Source organism: Camelus bactrianus, chromosome 28 (assembly GCF_048773025.1).
Source record: "Camelus bactrianus isolate YW-2024 breed Bactrian camel chromosome 28, ASM4877302v1, whole genome shotgun sequence".
Lineage (NCBI taxonomy): Eukaryota > Metazoa > Chordata > Mammalia > Artiodactyla > Camelidae > Camelus > Camelus bactrianus.
In genome coordinates this window covers 246,494-267,243 of record NC_133566.1, presented here as the reverse complement: position 1 = coordinate 267,243, position 20,750 = coordinate 246,494, and positions in this window count along the sequence as shown.

Sequence of the window (20,750 nt, the reverse complement as noted above, 5' to 3'; positions counted from 1 at the left end):
CCAATAGTACAAGGTCTTCCCAGAGTTTCTCTGTCTACAGAAACACCAGTGGAAACTTATCTAAGGATGTCATGCTTCAGGGACTGCTGCAGTGATCCCGCAGCCCCACCTTGTGGTCCTCTGTGTAGTACCATCTCAGAGTCATCACAAATGTAACATCTACATTTGGGAGATTATGCTGAAGGAAATGCTTCATCTTCTCACGCTGTGGACCTAGGCCATTCTCCTTAGCTCACTCATCCTTGCGGCATGGGACCATGAAGGCTTCCACAGAGCTAACCCGAATCCTCGGCCTTGTACCAAACCTTAATACCCGTCCTGCCTATGAAAGTGGCAGATCCTATGGATTTGGATCCTGATTTCAACCACAAGGGCAGCTAGATCACTCAGAACAGATGCATAATGGCTTTGATGGAGCCCCACACATGCTCTATTGTCAAAATGCCAAATTGGTCCCTGGGCCTGCAGATTCAGTGGATGTGGTCCTGGGAAATTTCGATAAACTCAACCTCGCACGACAGTGTGTTTGCTTTCTCATTGGGTCCCAGGCCGGTTTGTTTTCTTTATAGGACCAAACACAATCCATAACACCCTCCAGATCACTGAGACTCAGTGTGTGCCATCATCCATAGCCCTGTCAGTCATCTTGTGCAGCCTCTGCTAGCTCAAATTTGGCAGCACAGATCTAGGTCTGGGAATCAATTGTGGGGCTACTTTGTGCTGATTTCCTTGGGTTCTGTCAGCCAAGCATCTACTGTGCACTCTTCTAACACTCTGTGCACCGCTTTCAATCCTATGTTTCCTGTCCACTTGAGAGCGTGCGTCCAAGTAAGACAGTGTATCACCTTTGCTTCTCCTTCTCCAGAGGTCAGGTCCTGCACTGATTACCATTCTCGACATTGCTTTCTCCTCCTTCCAGGTTTTGTGAGGCCTCTTACTGTGTTTGGAAGTAAGAGACCACTCTTCGGTAAGTGTCCTGAGCCAAGGGCTGGTTGAGTCGATGTTTATCTTGCTGTGTACATGGCAGCAAGTGAGCGAAATTTGCACTGGTACTCTGCCAACTGGACATCTATAAATCAACACCTTCCAGACATAACTCACAGACATGTGTTTCTTGTTTAGCTATTTTTCTGTACACCCATGTTGGGAGGGTTTGTCCGAAGACTCCAGTACTGACATTGTGTTGATACCTCAGCTGCAGGCTTTCAAATGGTTAATGGAATTGATTTACATATTTTTGGATTTGTATGAAAATGAAGTTAATTTTCGAAAAATACTGAATCTAGCTACAAGCCAGACTTGTCATTTTCAGTTACAAGTTTGTAAGCTCTAAGAGAAAAATAGACAGAAAGAATGTCAAATTGCACTCCAAAGTGATGAAGGGGACGGGTGAACATTTTACTGTTGATGCCTTCAACAAAAACAGGAAATATAGAATAAATATTGCAAACATGGAATTACCCCAACCCTATCTTTCCCTTGTGCATATGCTGCCATTTCCTCCCAATGACACATACTGGCCAATGGTGGTGATCCAAGGGGCAACTTTTCTCTCTAGGAAAACGCAATGTATACCAAAGAGCATATTTAAATATGGGCTTGATTCCAATAGCACCAGGAGGCATTATAGCTATGAAAATACTGCTGCAGCTTTGCTAGTCTATGGAGAACCAGGTGCTCTTCTATCAATGATGAGAATGTTTAATCATCCGATAATGTTGGATAAAGCAATTTAACCCATCCAAGACAGCACCCCCATGATATCCTGCACCCAGGACATGACTGAAGGGAAAAGACAATCCACAAAACATGTGTCCCTACATTTTTGAATGTCCCATACATTCAAAAATGACGTACAAATGTAACCTATACTGTTTTGAAAAACTGAGGCCTAATTCATATTCAAGAGCAGTCAAAGATTCCATTCACTTACAACACTCACTTCATCCCAAAGAAGACATAACACCAGGGATTTCTGAATCTAGGGAAAGGTCATAATTTCATGGTTTGAGCTAAGAATTCAATTCCAAACTATTTTAGTCGAGAGTAATTGAATATGGAGGAGTTCACAGTTGTGCACAGAATGTGAAGTTGGAGGAACTCTGAATCTAAGATGGGCTTGCTCTGCTCCTAATGGCTTCATTGCAGCTCATGTACTGATCCTTTGAAATGGATGCCTGAGTTGGGAGGGAGGGAAATGCAAGTGATTGATAGCTAGGCCCAACACTGGGAAAAGGCTTACTGGGGCATGGTGCTTGGTGGTCTGTGTGGTTTGTAATTGCCCCTTGGGACGTATGGATTCTCATGACTTCTTCCAAGAACATGAGAGCTTTTATCATCTCTGCCATCTCTTCTGTTTTAGATGGCAGGAATCATGAATCCATTCTTGGAGCAGTGAATTGGGTACTTTCCTCAAGGGCACGTTAACACTCCACAGGTTGCTGCCAGTACCAGTGAGGCTCAATAAGTCTCATGAATGTCTTTCGATCCTGGTATTCTGTACAGAAGTCTCCATGCCAGTATTCTCCATTGTAACAGAACAACTCTCATCAATGTGTTCTCATCTCTCCTCAATCCGTGCAGACAGTTCTGCCAACTTCTCATCATGCCTCCCATAAAGTAGATTTCTACAGGAATTTGCAAGTCTGAAAGTACCTTGGAGTCTCACCAGTAAGATGAAGACAGGCAGAACTTCCACTGTCTGCCCTTTCAGGTTCTGGAAAATGACCCGTGAACTGAGGCCATTGGGCAGCAGCAAAATCTCGAACATACACAGCTTCCCGAACAGGAGAAATAACCCAAGCTTCATACAGTGCGGCAGCCCCACCATGACAGTGATTCAACCACAGGGTTCTGCCCAGTTACCTTGGATCCACCAGACACAACAAGCCACATGGAACACACCTATATTCCACCTGGATTTCAAGTGGTAACTGAATTCACCAGTATTGCTGCATCTTGTCTGTGTTGGGGGAGGGGCTGCATCAGACGAGAGGTACCTAAGTTAAGTGTGATTCTCTCCATTAGCGTCCCATGATCCTTTATTTCCTTCCCTCTTTCCTTTTGTGCAGATCTTTTTACAAAGTACAAACTGAGGGAAGCGTGTCCATATTAAGTTTATGGATTCAAACGTCTTTAAATTTTTTAACACTTAACAGTACCCAAAGACCCACTATAGGAATCTTATATTTGCATAATATCCATTCACTCAGAATGCATATCCGTCTGTTGCTTTTCTGCTGAAACACCCACACTCTCAGAACTTACATCCATTGGTTTCATGGGGGCTGAATTTCCTAGAAATGAAAAAAATTCCAGTGTACTCTTTACTGTCTGTCTCTTTTGTTCTTAGTACAGTTTTGTAGAGCTACTTGTCTTTGCAATAGGCATATGCCATTTATTCTCTTTGTAAGTTTGAATATACCATTCATTCAACCTGTTGGAAGACTTGTAAGCCTATATCATGGACTATGCATCCATTTTATTCAAAATAGGCATTTGGGTTAGGCCACGATATTCTCTTATGAATCAATATTTATGAATATTAATGCACGCATCTGTTTTCTAAACACAAGTGTTTTGGGTACATGCAAGGGGAGAAAATATGTCGATGCGTGCTGAATGTTCCTTGACATCACTTTGAGTATTTTATTGTGAATTATCTTGGTTCCTTCAGATATATGTCAGTCCACTGTACGATTTTCGTGTTTGTTTGTTTGTTGCTTGTTTTGCAAACACATTATGTCATGTATCACTCCGTTTGCTTCAGAGTGTCATATAAGCTGATTCACATAGCAAAGTCCTGAAAATCACCGATGTTTTCTTGCTTCCTTCTCCCATCTTTAGGATTTTGATGTGTTCTTTGCTTATTTCTTGTTTATACTTTACAAATTATTGCAACTCTTGTATTTCCAATGATGGTTTTCTTACTTCAAGATCATCTTGTTTGTTTTCTATTCAGGGTTAAATTCTCAATCATTCTTTTAGGATAAATTTTGAACTGCTGAATTCTTTTATGATTGGCCTCTCTGTGAAATTCTCTCCATCGCCCAGTATTGTGAAGGGCAGTCTTGTGGCATAGGCTACACTAGACTGCAGATTTTCTTATTCAGAATTTGGTCTATGTCTTGGCCCTGCTTCCTGTCCTCAATGATTCAGTCATCAGCTGAAACCCCTCTGGAGATTCTGTCCTGACTTAGTTGCTTTGATCTAGGTGCATATAAAATCAATGGGTTGATGAAGAATTTTGATGATTTCAATGATAATACAGCTGATGGTAGGACTATTGGGATTTCGCCTGAATTAGATCCTGTGTGCTTCCTGGTTTCTTATAGTTGTTTGTTTCTTCATTTCAGCAAATTTCAGTCTGATTTTTTTCAAATAACTCTTCAAACTTGTTTTTTTTTATATATATCTTGCTTTTCCATCTGGGATTCCTATGAATCTTAGCCTTACATGCTTTATATTATTCCAGAGTTCAACCACAGTTTTTGCATTGATTTTCAGTTGTTTTTCTATGTCATCTTCTGATCAAGGGATTTCTTTTCTCCTGTATTCACAGTCATTCACGAAACCCTCAGCATTATGTAGACTGCTCAGGACTAAATTTACCCCTGCTATTATCTCATCCATTGAGTTTTCTGATTTTATTTGGCTCGCCTTTAGATGTTCCCTTCCCATTTTCTGGTATTCTGCCTTTGTGATTCTGAGACACAATTGCTCTTCACTGTTTCTCTCACATCATTTTCAAGGCTTGCTCTGTTAGTGTTTCAGAGTCTAGCTTTTTGATAGAATTTTCTGGAGCCTTCAATCTGTTTGGAACTGCAAATGGTACTTCCTGTCTCTTTTACTATAATTCTGTATCTCTACATGTCAAGTATTATCATGTATATAATGTAGAATTGCCAGGCTTGGTTATGTTAAAGATATAGTCTTTTGGTTGCACTCAATTCCATGATATTTTTGCAGGGACAATTTTTCCTAGACAGTGGTGCAATGTCGTTTTTCTGTGTGTGTTGTGTGGTATCTCTCTAATTGCTGGTGTCGCAGTTGTTGTGATGAACACACACTACACTTGTCACTTTGTAGAACCTTAATTTTATTACGCTTATGTCACAGCTCTATAAGAGCACAGGACACTACCACTTGTGAAACGATGCTTCCAAAAAGGTTTCTGTTCTGCAGGCTGCTGTATGCCATTTTGGAGTTTTTCCAAAACACCATCGTGACTGTGTGCTTGTCCTTTTCTATTGCCATGGGAATGTCCCAAAAGTACAAGTTCTTCCAAAGCTTCTCTGTCTACAGAAACACCAGTGGAAACACATCTAAGGGTGTCATGCTTCAGGGACTGCTGCAATGATCCTGCAGCCCCACCATGGGGTCCTCGATGACATAATATATCAGTGCCACCCCAAATGTAGCATCTGCATTTGGGAGATATTGCTGAAGGAAATGCTGCATCTTCTCATGCTGTGGACCTAGACCACTCTTCTTTGTTCACTCATCCTTGTGGCATTTAACCATGAAAGCTACCACAGAGCAGACCTGCATTCTCTGCATCGTACCAAAACCTAATTCCAATCCTGCTTATGAAAGTGGCAGATCCTATGGCTTTGGATCCTGAATTCAACCACAAGGCCCCCTTGAACACTCAGACAAAATGCATGATGGCTCTGATTGAACCCCACACGTGATCTTTTGGCAAACTGCCATATTGGTCCCTGGGTCTGCAGATGTAGTGGATGTGGCCATGGGATATTTTGAGAAACTCAACTTCACACGCCAGTGTGGTTCCTTTCTCATTTGGGTCCCAGGCCGGATTTCTCTCTTGATAGGACCAACCAAAATCCACAAAGCACTCCAGATAACTGAGATTCATTTTGTGCCCTCATCCAAAGCCCTTTCCCTCATCTTGGGCAGCCTGTGCTAGCTCAAATTTGGCAGCTCGCATCTAGATCTGGGAATCAATTGTGGGGCTATTTTGTGGTGATTTCTTTGAGTTCTGTCAGCCAAGAATCTGCTGTGAACTCTTCCAACACTCAGTGCACCAATTTCAATCGCGGGTTTCCTGTCTGCTTGAGAGTGTGTGTCCAAGTAAAACAGAGTTTCACATTTGCTACTCCTTCACCAGTGGTCAGGTCCTCCAAAGATTTCCATTCTCTATTTTGCCTTCTCCTCCTTCCAGGTTTTGTGAGGCCTCTTTCTGTGTTTGGAAGAAAGAGACCACTGTTCGGCAACTGTCCTGAGCCAAGGGCTTGATAAGTCGATATTAATCTTGCTTTGTACATGGCAGCGAGTGAGCGAAGTTTGCACTGGTACTCTGCCAGCTGGACATTGATAAATCATCACTTTCCAGACATTACTCAGAAACATGTGATCCTTCTTTAGCTATTTTATCTGAATAGACATGGTGGGAGTTTTTGCCAGAAAACTGTATTTACATTGTGTTGATACCTCATCAGCAGTCTTTCAAATGGTTAATGGAATTGATTGAAATATTTTGGGATTTGTTTCAAAATGAAGTCAATTTTTGAAACATAATGTGTCTAGCTACAAACAAGACTTGTCATTTTCAGGTACCACATTGTCAGCTCTAAGAGAAATATATACAGAAAAAATGTAAAAAAGCAGTCCAAATTGATGAAGGGGACAGGTGGACCCTTTATTCTTGATGCCTTCAACAACAAGAGGAAACATGCAATAACTATCAGAACCTTGAAATAACCCCAACCTTGGGTTTCCCTTGTGCATGTGGTGCCCTTTCTTCCAAATACACATACTTGCTAATTTTCGCGGTTCAAGGGGCAACTTTCCTCTGTAGGAAAACAGAAGGAAACCGAAACAACATATGTACATGTAGGCTTGGTTCCAATAGCACCTAGATGCATTGTAGTTATGAGAAAACTGCTGCAGCTTTGCTAGTCTATGGAGAACCAGGTGCTTTTCTATCCACAATGAGAATGTTTAATCATCCGATCATGTTTGGTAAAGCAACTTAACCCATTTAAGACTGCACCCCTATGATAACATGCAAACGGGTCTTGACTGAAGGGAAAAGGCAATCCACAAATCACGTGTCCCGACAAGTCTATGGCGACTTTTACAGTTCATGTCAAAAATGACTTACAATACTAACATATAGTGTCTTAAAGATTTGAGGACTAATACATATTCTACTTCAGTCAGATATTCCCCTCACTTACCACACTCACTTCACCCCAAAGAAGACATAACACCAGAATTTCCTGAATCTAGGGGAAGGTCTTCATTTCGTGGTGTGAGCTAAGAATTCATTTCCAATCTATTTTAGTTGAGAGTAGTTGACAATGGAGGAGAACACTGTTGTGCACAGAATGTCAATGTGGAGGAATTCTGATTTTAGGTGGGGCTTGCTCTGCTCCTACTGGCTTCTTTGCAGCTCAGGTGCTGATCATTTGAAATCGATGCCTGAGTGGAGGGGAGGGAAGAGCAAGTGCTTGATATCTAGACCCAAAATTTTGAAAAGGCTTACCAGGATTTGGCGCTTAGTGGTCTGAGTTGTTTGTAATTGCCCCTTGGGATGTGGGGATTCTCACGACCTATTCCAAAAACATGAGGGCTTTTATCGTCTCTGCCATTTCTTCTGTTTTAGATGGCAGGAATCTTGGACCCGTTCTTGGAGCAGTGAATTGAGTACATTTCTCAAGTGCACTTTGACCCTCCACAGGTTTCTGCCAGTATCAGTGAGGCCCAATAGGTCTCATGAATGACTTCTGAGCCTGGTATTCTGTACAGAAGTCTCCATGCCAGTATTCTCCATTGTAGCAGAACAACTCTCATCATTGTGTTCGCATCTCTCCTCAATTTGAACAGCCAGCTCTTCTGCCAACTTCTCTTTGTGCCTCCCATAAAGTCGACTTCTTCAGGACTGGGCAAGTCTGAAAGTACCTCGGAATCTCACCAGTAAGATGAAGATTTGCAGAAGTACCACTTTCTGCCCTTTCAGGTTCTGGAAACTCACCCGTGAACTGAGGCCATTGGGCAGCAGCAGTTTCTTGAAATTACACCGCTTCCCGATCAGGAGAAATAACCCTAGCTTCACACAGGACGGAAGCCCTTTCATGACACTGATCAACCCACAGGGTTCTGCCCAGTTCACTTGGATCCACCAACCACAACAAGCCACGCGGAACAAACCAACATTCCACCTGGAATTCAAACGGTAACTGCCATTTCCAATGGTTGCTGAATCTTGTCAGTGTTAGGGGAGGGCTACAACAGACTAGAGGTTCCTAAGATAAGTGTGATTCTCTTCATTCACTTCCCATGTTCATTTTTTTCCTTCCGTCTTTCCTTTTGTTCAGATCACTAGACACATACAAAGGGAGGTAGGTGTGTCCATTTTAAGTTTATCGATTCACACGTGTTTAAACTTTCTAACAGTTAACAGTACCCAAAGACACACTATAGTGATCTTCTGTTTGCGTTATAACCATTCACCCAGTATGCATATATGTCTGTTGCATTTCTGCTGAAACCCCCACACTCTCAGAACTTCCATCCATTTTTTTCATGGGGGCTGAATTTCCTAGAAATGAAACTAATCCCTATGTACACATTAGTGTCTGTCTTTTTTGTTCTTAGTACAGTTTTGCAGAGCTACTTGTCTTTGTTATAGAGATATGGCTTTTATTCTCTTCGTAGGGTTGAATATGTCATTCATTCATCCTGTTGGAAGGCATGTAAGACTACGTCACAGACGGTGGATCCATTTTATTCAAATTAGGCCTTTGGGATAGGTCATTATATGCTCTTATGAATCAATATTTATGAATATTAATGCATGCACCTGTTTTCTAAATACAAGTTTGTTGTGTACATGCAAGCAGTGATACTGTGTCGATGCATGCTGAATGATACTTGACATCACTTTGAGTATTTTTTTTAATTATCTCGTGTCCTTTGGATATATGTCAGTCAACCATATGCTTTTGGTGCTTGTTTGTTTGTTTGTTATTTGTTTTGCAAGCGCATTATGCCATGTATCACTCCGTATGCTTCAGAGGGTCATATAAGCTGATTCACATAGTAAAGTGCTGAAATTCACCTATGTTTTCCTGCTTCCTTCTCCCAGCTTTAGGATGTTTACATCTTCTTTGCCTACTTCTTGGTTATTCTTTGCAACTCATTGCACCTCTTGCATTTCCAATGATGGTTTCCTTATTTCAAGGTCATCTTGCTTGTTTTCTATTCAGGATATAATTCTCAATCTTTCTTTTAGAATAAATTTTGAACTGCTGAATTCTTTTATGATTGGCCGGTCTGTGAATTTCTCTACATCAGCCTGTACTGTATAAGGCAGTCTTGTGGCATAGGCTACACTAGACTGCATTTTCCATTCAGAAATTGGTCTATGACTTGTCCCTGCTTCTTGTCCTGCAATGAATCTGTCGAGATATCAGCTGAAGCCCATCTGGAGTTTTGTTGTGACTAAGTTGCTTTTATCTAGGTGCGTTTAAAATCACTGGGTTTATCATGAACTTTGATGATTTGAGTAATAATACAGCTGCTTGTATGTCTATTTTGATTCCAAATGCTTTGGACTTTGTTTGTTTCCTTGTTTTGTATTGATGATTGTTTCTTGCCTTTCAGCAAGTTTCAGTCTGATTTTTTTCCAATAAATTTTAAAAGTTATTTATTTTTATATATCTTGCTATTCCATCTGTGACCCCTTTGAATACTAGCCTTTCATGCTTTGTCTTATCCCAGGGTTCAACAGCAGTGTTTACATTGGTTTTCAGTTTCTTTTCTATGTCATCTTCTTTTGAAGGGATTTTTGTTCTCCTGTCTTCACAGTCACTCACGAGTCCCTCTGCATTATCTAGTCTGCTTAGGATTGACTTTACCCGTGATATTTTCTCATCCATCGAGTTTTCTGATTTTATTTGGCTCGTTTTTAGATATTCTCTTCCCCTTTTCTGGTATTCTGCCTTTTCTCATTCTGAGACACTGTTATTCTTCAGTGTTTCTTTCGCCTCTGTTTTCAAGGTTTTCTCTGGGAGTGTTTCATAGTCTAGTTCTTTGAAAGAATTTTCTGGAGTCTTCAATATCTTTGGAACTGAAAATGGTACTTCCTGTCTCTTTTACTATACTTCTGTATCTCTACTGGGAAAGCATTACCCTATATATAATTTATACTTGCAGGGCTTGTTTAAGTGAAAATTTTTGTCTCTTGGTTGTAAGCAATTCCATGATAATCCTGTGAGGACAATTTTTCCTATACAGTGATGCCATGTTGTATTTATGTTTGTGTTGTTTGGTTTATCTCTAATTGCTTGTGTTGCAGTTGTTGTGATGAACAAACCCTACTATTGTCGTTTATTAGAACCTCATATTTATTACACTTATGTCACAGCTATGGAAGTGCACAGGACTGTACCTCTTGTTGAAACGAAGCTTCTAAATGGTTTCTGCTCTGCAGGCTGCTGTATGTCATTTTTGAGTGTTTCCAAAACACCATCGGTCAGTCCGCTTTTCCTTTCTATTGCCATGGGAATGTCCCAATATTACAAGTCCTTTCCAGAGAATCTCTGTATACAGCAACACCTGTGGAAACATATCTAAGGAGGTCATGCATCAGGGACTGGTGCAATCATCCCACAGACCCACTTTGTTGTCCTCAGTGCCATACCATGTCAGAGCAATTTCTAATGTAGAATTTACATTTGGCGGATTATGCTGAAGCAAATGTTTCATCTTCTGATGCTGCGGACATAGACCACTATTCTTTGTTCTCTCATCTTTGTGGCATAGGATTATGAAGGCTACCACAGTGCTGTCCTGCATCCTCTTCCACGTACCAAACCCTAATCCCAGTCCTGCCTATGAAAGTGGCAGATCCTGTGGCCTTGGATTCTGATTTCATCCACAAGACCCCCAGTAACCCTAGACCAGATGCATGATGGCTCTGATTGTGCCCCACACGTACTAGATTGTCAAAATTCCAAATTGGTCACTGGGACTGCAGATGCAGTAGATATCTCCATGGGGTATTTTGATAAAATCAGCCTTGCACGCCACTGTGGTTGCTTTCGATTGGGGTCTCAGGCCAGTTTGCTCTCATGATAGGACAAAAAACAATCCACAACACCCTCAAGATCACTGAGACTCAATGTGTGCCGTCATCCATTGCCCTTTCCTTCATCTTGCACAGCCTCTGCTAGCTAAAATTTGGCAGATCCGATCTTGCTCTGGGAATCAATTTTGGGGCTATTGTATGATGCTTTCTTTGAGTTCTGTCAGCCAAGCATCTGCTGTGGACTCTTCTAACACTCAGTGCACCACTTTCAATCCCATGTGTCCTGTCCTCTTGAGAGTGTCCATCCAATTAAAACAGAGTTACACCTTTGCTGCTCCTTAACCAGAGGTCACGTCCTGCAATGATTTCCATTCTCTACTTTGCCTTCTCCTCCTTCCAGGTTTTGTGAGGCCTCTTTCTGTCTTTGGAAGTAAGAGAACCTGTTCATCAACTGTCCTGAGCCAAGGGCTGTGTGAGTCGTTCTTTAACTTGCTGTGTACATGGCAGCGAGTGAGCGAAGTTCGCATTGGTACTCTGCCAAATGGACATCGATAAACCAACACTTTCCAGAGATAACTCACAGACATTTGATTCTTGTTTTGCTCTATTATCTGTACAGCCATTGTGGAAGAGTTTGCCCGAAGGCTCCAGTATTGGCATTGTGTTGATACCTCAGTGGCAGTCTTTCAAAAGATTAATGGAATTGATTGACAAATTTTGGGATTTATATGAAAATGAGGTCAATATTCAAAACATAATGTATCTAGCTACAAATTAGACTTGTAATTTTCAGGTGCCTTTTTGTCAGCTCTAAGAGACAAATAAAATGTAAAATAGCATTCCTAAGGGATGAAGGGGGCAGGTGAACCCTTTACTGTTGATGCCTTCTTCAACACCTGGAATCATGCAATAAGTATTGGAAACATGAATTTACCCCCACTCTGGAATTCCGTAGTGCATGGGTTGACCGTTCTTCCCAATGACACTTTCTGGACAATGTTGGCAGTTCAAGGTGTAACATTTCTCTCTAATAAAACACAAGGAAACCTAAACAACTTATTTACGTGTATGCTTGGATACAATAGCAACTAGAGGCATTATAGCTATGAGAACACTGCTGCAGCTTTCCTAGTCTATGGAGAACCAGGTGCTCTTCTATCAGCGATGAGAATGTTTAATCATCCGATCATTTTTGGTAAAGCTATTTAACCCATCCAAGACTGCACCCCGATGGTAACTTGCACCTGGGATTTGAATGAAGGGAAAAGACAATCCACAAAACATGTGTTCCTACATGTCTATGGTGACTTATTCAGTTCATTTCAAAACTGAATTACAAAACTAACCTATACTCGAAAACCTGGGGCCAATACATATTCAAGTTCAGCCAAAGATTACTTTCACTTACTACACTCTCTTCACCACAAAGAAGACATAACACCGGCAATTGCTGAATCTAGGGGAAAGTCATAATTTCGTGGTGTGATCTAAGAATTGAAGTCCCGTCTATTATTGTCAAGAGTAGTTGACCATGCAGGAGTTCACTGTTGTGAACTGAATCTGAAGTTGGAGGAACTCTGAATCAAGGAAGGGTTTGCTCTGCTCCTAATGGCTTCATTGCAGCACAGGTGCTGATCTTGGAAATTGATGACTGAGTTTGGGGGGAGGGGAGCGCAACTGGTTGATAGCTATGCCCAACCCTGGGAAAAGGCTTACCAGGGTTTGGTGCTTAGTGTTCTGTGTGGTTTGTAATTGCCCCTTGGGACGTGTGGATTCTCACAACCCCTTCCATGAACACGAGCGCTTTTATCATCTCTGACATCTCTTCTGATTTAGACGGCAGGAATCTTGGACTCGTTCTTGAAGCAGTGAATTGAGTAATTTTCTCAAGTACACGTTGAAACTCCACAGGTATCTGCCAGTATCAGTGAGGCACAATACGTCTCATGAATGACTTCTGAGCCTGGAATTCTGTACAGAAGTCTCCATGCCAGTATTCTCCATTGTAGCAGAACAACTCTCATCATTGTGTTCGCATCTCTCCTCAATTTGAACAGCCAGCTCTTCTGCCAACTTCTCTTTGTGCCTCCCATAAAGTCGACTTCTTCAGGACTGGGCAAGTCTGAAAGTACCTCGGAGCCTCACCGGTAAGCTGAAGACAGGCAGAACTTCCACTGTCTGCCCTTTCAGGTTCTGGAAACTGACCCGTGTACTCAGGCCATTGGGCAGCAGCAGTATCTCGAACTTACACAGCTTCCCGAACAAAAGACCTAAGCCAATCTCCACAGAGGGTGGAAGCCCTTCCATGACACTGATCAACCCACAGGGTTCTGCCCAGTTACCTTGGATCCACCAGCCACAACAAGCCATGCGGAAGAAACCAACATTCCACCTGGAATTCAAACAGTAACTGCCATTCCCAATATTTGCTGAATATGTCAGTGTTGGGGGAGGGGCTACAACAGACTAGAGTTTCCTAAGGTAAGTGTGATTCTCTCCATTAGCATCCCATGTTCCTTTTTTCCTTCCCTCTTTCCTTTTGTGCAGATCACTAGACACATACAAAGTGAGGGAGGTGTGTCCATTTTAAGTTTATCAATTCACACGTGTTTATACTTTCTAACAGTTAACAGTACCCAAAGACACACTATAGTAATATTATGTTTGCATAATATCCATTCACCCAGTATACATATCCGTCTGTTGCTTTTCTGCTGAAACTCCCACACTCTCAGAACTTACATCCATTGGTTTCATGGGGTCTGAATTTCCTAGAAATTAAACTAATCCCAATGTACACTTTACTGTTTGTCTCTTTTGCACTTAGTATAGTTTTGCAGAGCTGCTTGTCTTTGTTATAGGCATATGCCTTTGATTCTCTTCATAGGGTTGAATATGCCATTCATTCATCCTGTTGGAAGGCATGTAAGACTACATCATGGACTATGGATCCATTTTATTCAAAATAGGCATTTGGGTTAGGTCACTATGTGCTCCTATGAATCAATATTTATGAATATTAATGCATGCTTCTGTTTTCTAATTTTAAGTTTGTTGTGTACATGCAAGCCATGGTACTGTGTCGATGAGTGCCGAAATATACTTCACATCACTTTGAGTATTGTTTTGAATTATCTTGTGTCCTTCAGATATATGTCATTCAACCGTATGCTTTGGTGCTTGTTTCTATGTTTGTTGTTTGTTTTGCAAACACATTATGCCATGCATCACTCCGTATGCTTCAGAGGGTCATATAAGCTGATTCACATAGTAAAGTGCTGAAAATCACCTATGTTTTCCTGCTTCCTTCTCCCAACTTTAGGATTTTCATGTGCTCTTTGCCTACTTCTTGTTTATTCTTTGCAACTCATTGGCACCTCTTGCATTTCCAATGATGGTTTTCTTATTTCCAGATCATCTTGCTTATTTTCTATTCAGGGATGAATTCTCAATCTTTCTTTTAGGATAAATTTTGAACTGTGGAATTCTTTTACGATTGGCCGCTCTGTGAAATTCTCTCCATCGCCCAGTATTGTGAAGGGCATTCTTGTGTTATAGGCTACAATAGACTGCAGATATTCTCATTGAGAATTTGGTCTATATCTTGGCTCTGCTTCCTGTCTCCTGCAATGATTCAGTCGAGTTATCAGCTGAAACCCCTCTGGGGGTTCTGTTGTGACTTGGTTGCTTTCCTCTAGTTGCATATAATATCACTTGTTTTATCATGAATTTTGATGATTTCAATGATAATACAGATGCTTGTAGGTCTATTGGGATTCCGCCTGCTTTAGATGCTGTGTTTTTCCTGGTATCTTATAGAAGTTTGTGACCTGCATTTCAGCAAATTTCAGTCTGATTTTTTTCCAAATATCTTTTCAAACTTTTATTTTTATATATCTTGCTTTTACATCTGGGACTCCTATGAATACTAGACTTGCATGCTTTATCTTATCCCAGGATTCAACAGCAGTTTTTGCATTGATTTTCAGTTGTTTTTCTATGTCATCTTCTGATCAAAGGATTTCTTTTCTCCTGTCTTCGCAGTCACTCACGAATCCCTCTGCATTATGTAGTCTGCTTAGTACTTACTTTACCCCTGCTATTATGTCATCCATCGAGTTTTCTGATTTTATTTGGCTCATGTTTAAATGTTCTGTTACCATTTTCTGGTATTCTGCCTTTGTGATTCTGAGACACTATTGCTCTTCACTGTTTCTGTCACATCCTTTTTCAAGGTTTCCTCTGGTAGTGTTTCGGAGTCTAGTTTTTTGAAAGGATTTTCTGGAGCCTTCAATCTCTTTGGAACTGCAAATTGTACTTCTTGTCTCTTTTGCTATAATTCTGTATCTCTACATGTCAAGTATTATCATGTATATATTTTAGACTTGCCTGACTTGGTTAAGTGAAAGTTTTAGTCTCTTGGTTGCATGCAATTGCATGATATTTTTGCGGAAGAATATTTCCTAGACAGTGGTGCCATGCCGTTTTTTTGTGTGTGTTGTGTGGTATCTCTCTAATTGCTGGTGTTGCAGTTGTTGTGATGAACAAACCCTATTCTTGTCATTTAGTAGAACCTTATTTTTATTATGCTTAAGTCGCAGCTCTGAAAGTGCACAGAACCCTACCACTTGTGGAAACGATGCTTCTAAAAGATTTCTGTTCTGCAGGCTGCTGTATGCCATTTTGGGGTGTTTCCAAAACACCATCATGACTGTGCGCTTGTCCTTTCCATTGCCATGGGAATGTCCCAAAAGTACCAGTTCTTCCAAAGCTACTCTGTCTACAGAAGCACCAGTGGAAACACATCTAAGGATGTCATGCATCAGGGGCTGCTGCAATGATCCCGCAGCCCCACCTTGGGGTCCTCGATGCCATAATATATCAGTGCCATCCCAAATGTAGCATGTGCATTTGGGAGATATTGCTGAAGGAGATGCTGCATCTTCTCATGCTGTGGACCTAGACCACAGTTCTTTGTTCACTCATCCTAGTGGCATTTGACCATGAAAGCTACCACATAGCTGACCTGCATCCTCTGCCTCGTACCAAGCCATAATCCCAGTTCTTACTATGAAAGTGGCAGATCCTATGGCTTTGCACCCTGAATTCAACCACAAGGCCCCCTTGAATCCTCAGACCAGATGCATGATGGCTCTGATTGAGCCCAACTCTTGCTCTAATGGCAAAATGCCATATTGGTCCCTGGGTCTGCAGATGCAGTGGATGTGGCCATGGTATATTTCAATAAACTCAACTTCACACGCCAGGGTGGTTGCTTTCTCATTTGGGTCCAAGGCTGGTTTTCTCTCTTGATAGGACCAACCAAAATCCACAACACCCTCCAGATCACTGAGATTCAGTGTGTGCCCTCATCCAAAGCCCTGTCCCTCACCTTGCACATCCTGTGCTAGCTCAAAATTGATAGCTCGGATCTATGTCTGGGAATGAATTGTGGGGCTATTTTGTGGTGATTTCTTTGAGTTCTGTCAGCCAAGAATCTGCTGTGAACTCTTCCAACACTCAGTGCACCAGTTTCAATCCTGTGTTTTCTGTCTGGTTGAGAGTTTGCGTGCAAGTAAAACAGAGTTTCACCTTTGCTGCTCCTTCACCAGTTGTCAGGTCTTCCAATGATTTCCATTCTCTACTTTGCCTTGTCCCCCTTCCAGGTTTTGTGAGGACTCTTTCTGTCTTTGGAAGTAAGAGACTACTGTTCGGCAACTGTCCTGAGCCAAGGGCTGGGTGAGTCGATGTTTATCTTGCTTTGTATATGGCAGCGAGTGAGCGAAATTTGCACTGGTACTCTGCCAGCTGGACATTTATAAATAATCACTTTCCAGACATAACTCAGATACATGTGATTCTTGTGTATCTATTTTATCTGTATAGACACGGTGGGAGTTTTTGCCAGAAAACTTCTGTATTTACACTGTGTTGATACCTCATTTGCAGCCTTTCAAATGGTTAATGGAATTGATTGAAATATTTTGGGATTTGTTTGAAAATGAAGTCAATTTTTGAAACATAATGTGTCTAGCTACAAACAAGGCTTGTCATTTTCAGGTACCACATTGTACGCTCTAAGAGAAAAATAGAAAGAATGTAAAAAAGCAGTCCAAATTGATGAAGGGGACAGGTGGACCCTTTATTCTTGATGCCTTCAACAACAACAGGAACCATGCAATAACTATCGGAACCTTGAAATAACCCCCACCTTGGGTTTCCCTTGTTCATGTGGTGCCCTTTCTCCCAAAGACACATACTGGCTAACTTTGGTGGTTCAAGGGGCAACTTTTCTCTCTAGGACAACACAAGGAACCCCAAAGAATATATTTGCACATAGGCTTGGTTCCAATAGCACCTAGATGCATTGTAGTTATGAGAAAACTGCTGCAGCTTTGCTAGTCTATGGAGAACCAGGTGCTCTTCTATCCACAATGAGAATGTTTAATCATCCGATCATGTTTGATAAAGCAATTTAACCCATCCAAGACTGCACCCCCATGATAACCTGCACCCGGGACTGGACTGAAGGGAAAAGACAATTTACAACATGTGTTCCTACAACTCTATAGCGACTTTTACAGTTCCTGTTAAAAAGTGACTTAGAATACAAAATTATAATGTTTTAAAAATCTGAGGCCTAATACATATTCAACTTCAGTCAAAGATTCCCCTCACTTACCACACTCACTTCACCCAAAAGAAGACATAACACCAGAATTCCCTGAATCTAGGGGAAGGTCAACATTTTGTGGTGTGAGCTAAGATTTCAATTCCAATCTATTTTAGTTGAGAGTAGTTGGCCATGGAGGAGAACACTGTTGTGCACAGAATGTGAATGTGGAAGAACTCTGATTCTAGGACGGGCTTGCTCTGCTCTTACTGGCTTCATTGCAGCTCAGGTGCTGATCCTTTGAAATCGATGCCTGAGAAGAGGGGAGGGAAGAGCAATTGCTTGATATCTAGACCCAACCCTTTGAAATGGCTTACCAGGGCTTGGTTGTTGGTGGACTGAGTGGTTAATAATTGCCCCTTGGGACGTGTGGATTCTCACAATCTATTCCAAGAACATGAGCGATTTTATCTTCTCTGCCATTTCTTCTGTTTTAGGCAGCAGGGTTCTTGGTGCCGTTCTTGGAGCAGTGAATTGAAATCTTTTCTCAAGTGCACGTTGAACATCCACAGGTTTCTGCCAGTATCAGTGAGGCCCAATACGTCTCATGAATGACTTCTGAGCCTGGTATTCTGTACAGAAGTCTCCATGCCAGTATTCTCCATTGTAGCAGAACAATTCTCATCATTGTGTTCGCATCTCTCTTCAATTTGAACAGCCAGCTCTTCTGCCAACTTCTCTTTGTGCCTCCCATAAAGTCGACTTCTACAGGACTGGGCAAGTCTGAAAGTACCTCAGAATTTCACCAATAAGCTGAAGACAGGCAGAATTTCCACTGTCTGCCCTTTCAGGTTCTGGAAACTGACCCGTGTACTCAGGCCATTGGGCAGCAGCAGTATCTTGAACCTACACCGCTTCCCGATCAGGAGAAATAACCCAAGCTTCACAGAGGGCGGCAGCCCTTCCATGACACTGATCCACCCACAGGGTTCTTCCCAGTTACCTTGGATCCACCAGCCACAACAAGCCACTTGGAACAAACAAACATTCCACCTGGAATTCAAACAGTAACTGCCATTCCCAATGGTTGCTGAATCTTGTCAGTGTTGGGGGAGGGGCTTCAACAGACTGGAGGTTCCTAAGATTAGTGTGATTCTCACCATTAGCATCCCATGTTCCTTTTTTTCTTTCCTCTTTTCTTTTGTGCAGGTCACTAGACCCAAACAAAGGGAGGGTGATGTGTCCATTTTAAGTTTATCAATTCACACGTGTTTAAACTTTCTAACAGTTAACAGTACCCAAAGACACACTATAGTAATCTTATGCTTTCATAATATCCATTCACCCAGTATGCTTATCTTTCTGTTGCTTTTCTGCTGAAACTCCCACACTCTCAGAAGTTACATCCATTGGTTTCATGGGGTCTGAATTTCCTAGAAATTAAACTAATCCCAATGTACACTTTACTGTTTGTCTCTTTTGCTCTTAGTACGGTTTTGCAGAGCTGCTTGTCTTTGTTATAGGCATATGCCTTTTATTCTCCTCGTAGGGTTCAGTATGCCATTCATTCATTCTGTTGGAAAGCATGTAAGAATATATTATGGACTATGGATCCATTTTATTCAAAATAGGCATTTGGGTTAGGTCACAATGTTCTCTTATGAATCAATATTTATAAATATTAATGAACACATCTGTTTTCTTAATACAAGTGTTTTGGATACATGCAAGGGGTGATAATATGTCTATGCATGCTGAAAGATACTTGACATCTCTTTGACTATTTTGTTGTGAATTATCTTGGTTCCTTCAGATGTATGTCAGTCAACCATACGCTTTTGTTGTTTGTATGTTTGTTCTTTGTGTTGCAAACACATTATGCCATGTATCACTCCGTTTGCTTCAGAGGGTCTTATAAGCTCATTCACATAGCAAAGTGCTGAAAGTCACCTATGTTTTCCTGCTTCCTTCTCCCATCTTTAGGATTTTGATGTCTTCTTTGCCTGCTTCTTGTAGATTATTTGCAACTCATTGCAAATCTTGCATTTCCAATGATGGTTTTCTTATTTCCAGATCATCTTGCTTGTTTTCTATTCAGGGTTGAATTCTCAATCTTTCTTTTAGGATAAATTTTGAACTGCGGAATTCTTTTACGATTGGCCACTCTGTGAAATTCTCTACATTGGCCAGTATTGTGAAGGGCAGTCTTGTGACACAGGCTACACTATACTGCAGATTTTCTCATTCAGAATTTGGTCTATATCTTTTCCCTGCTTCCTGTCCTGCAATGAATCTGTCGAGAAATCAGCTGAAACCCATCTGGAGGTTCTGTTGTGACTTAGTTGCTTTCCTCTCGGTGCATTTAAAATCACTGGTTTGATCATGAACATTGATGATTTGAACGATAATACAGCTACTTGTATGTCTTTTGGGATCCGCCTGCTTTAGATTCTGTGTTCTTCCTGGTTTCTTATAGATGATTGTTTCTTGCATTTCAGCAAATTTCAGTCTGATTTTTTTTCCAAATAACTTTTCAAAAAAATTTTTTTATATCTTGCTTTTCCATCTGGACTCCTATGAATCCTAGCCTTGCATGCTTTGTCTTATCCCAGGGTTCAACAGCAGTGTTTGCATTGGTTTTCAGTTGCTTTTTTATGTCATCTTCTGATCAAGGGATTTTTGTTCTGCTGTATTCACAGACACTCACGTGTCCCCCTGCATTATGTAGTCTGCTTTGGACTGACTTTACCCGTGATATTATCTCATCTTTCTAGTTTTCTTCTTTTATTTGTCTCATCGTTACATGTTCTATTCCTCTTTTCTGGTATTCTGCCTTTTGTCAATCTGAGACACTGTAGTTCTTCAGTGTTTCTCTCACCTCAGTTTTGAAGGCCTTCTCTGGGAGTGTTTTGAAGTCTATTCTTTGAAAGAATTTTCTGGAGCCTTCAATCTCTTTGGAATTGGAAATGGTACTTCCTGTCTCTTTTACTATGCTTCTGTAGCTCTACTGTTCAAGTATTATCAGGTATATAATGTAGTCTTGCAGGGCAAGGTTAAGTTAAAGTTTTAGTCTCTTGTTTC